A 1,976-nucleotide genomic window follows, 5' to 3' on the forward strand; every position below is an offset into this window, starting at 1 on the left:
AGTACTCCATAAATTAAGGCCAATTTTTATTTGGAATATGTTTCTCATAAACGTTTATTTTTGTTGTTGTTGTTTGTTCGTTTTTTTGGTTTTGTTTTTTGTGAGTGTGTGTTGTGCATTATTTCCCAAGTGTACATAAGTTAACAGTAGAAGAAACAATAAGAATAATAGGAAAAAGAATAGTTCTGTGTTTAAATATAATGGTACAATATACTATAGAAGACAACTTTGAAACAATAAAGCCAAGGCCAGTATGTATAACTATGGGAGTGATATAGAGAAAGCACTACTACTAGGTGGAACATGAAGGATGAGGCCATTCTCTTTCATCTTTTAGCTCTAAATCATGTTAGCTAATCAATCAAATTTGTAAAATGTAGAATGGAAGAATAATTCTGGTTCCAAAGCAAGTTAGAGATCATGGACTTAACTGAAAAATAGGCCATTTCTTTGTCTTTGTTTTTTCTTTCTGTTTTATTTTTATGTTCATGGGGGGTCTTGAATTTTGGGCCCTGGCGATGTCTTTCCACTCTTCAGCTCAAGGCTAGTGCTCTACCACTTGAGCCACAGCACCACTTCCAGTTTTCTGGTGGTTAATTGGAGATAAATGCCTCATAATCTTTCCTACTCGTGCTGGATTTGAACTGCAATCCTCAGATCACAGCCTCCTGAGTAGCTAGGATTATAGGCATGAGACAACGGCACATAGCTTAAGCTCACGTTTCTAGCAGTATATACTCAGAATATGTAGTGTGTATGTTCACCTATCTTTATATGAATTCTTGAGTTAAAAATCTAGGCTAGAGCTTCGACTTCACACTCACGAAAATATTTCTGGTATTAAAGTTCATACTGCTGGAAAAAATAAAACCTAAGGAAATAAAGGATTCTGGAAAGTTCAGTTTGCATCCAGCCTGGGCAGAACAGTGTTTGAGACACTATCTATAATTAACCAGCCAAAATTGCTTTGGAAGAATGGTTCAAGAGATGGAATATCAGTCATGATCAAGATTGCTGAATAAGAGCTTGAGGCTTTTGCATACATACATACAAACATACACATACACACAGAGGCACTTATATGTACACACACAAATACACAAATGAAAGAACTCTCAGAATATGTAGAAAAGTTAGAAAACAATAGAAAATATTTCCTGAATAAGACTAACTTAAATGACATTTTCTAATATTAAAAAGTCCTCAAGTGAACATTCTTCAAAAATGTTTGAGACTATTACATAGGTAGGGAACAGAGATAGTAAGAGAGTTAAGTAAACATGATTAAATGGATCAGATCCATGGAGGAATGAATCAGAGACCCCTGCAGGTGCATCTGAAAATGTTCCTATCCTGTGTCAAATGTTAGAACATCATTAAAAATTGTACATATACAGTCTGAGCAATCAGCCTAGTGGATAAGATCATTGGAGAATTTCAGAATTGCTAGTCTGTTTCTAGATTAAATAAACCAACAAATTATGGCAGGACAATGTGATAAAAGCCTGGAAGTCTAGCATTCACACTAAGACAGGAGGTTAGAAAGTGGAATTACATAGTGATACCTTCCCTGGACCAGGTAGTATAATTTTGTCTCAATGAAACATACCAAACAACAAGAAAGGTATACAAAGTTGGATGTTTGGGTTAATTTTGTCATTATGTTTTGAGAAGTCAAGTTTCCTATTGAAATGCAAGTCACCAGTCTAGTGTTAGAACACTATTTTAAGGCAAGGATCAACCAAAGTCCTATAGTGGCTGCAGATACAATTAATTCAACAGATACAATCTGTTCAATATCAAACATGTATGGATTAATTGGATAAGAAGAGCAAAGAAGAATTTGGCAAACCAGAAATTATTAGGTTTAGGGGAAAATGGGAAAAATAGGAATAGAGGGATTTGGGGAGGTAAAGGAAGAGTGAATTTAACCAAGTCCTAATCTCAGAGAGGGAAATGGATTGGACAGAATGATA

Source organism: Dipodomys spectabilis, unplaced genomic scaffold, assembly GCF_019054845.1.
Source record: "Dipodomys spectabilis isolate Male_0828 unplaced genomic scaffold, ASM1905484v1 ptg000583l, whole genome shotgun sequence".
Lineage (NCBI taxonomy): Eukaryota > Metazoa > Chordata > Mammalia > Rodentia > Heteromyidae > Dipodomys > Dipodomys spectabilis.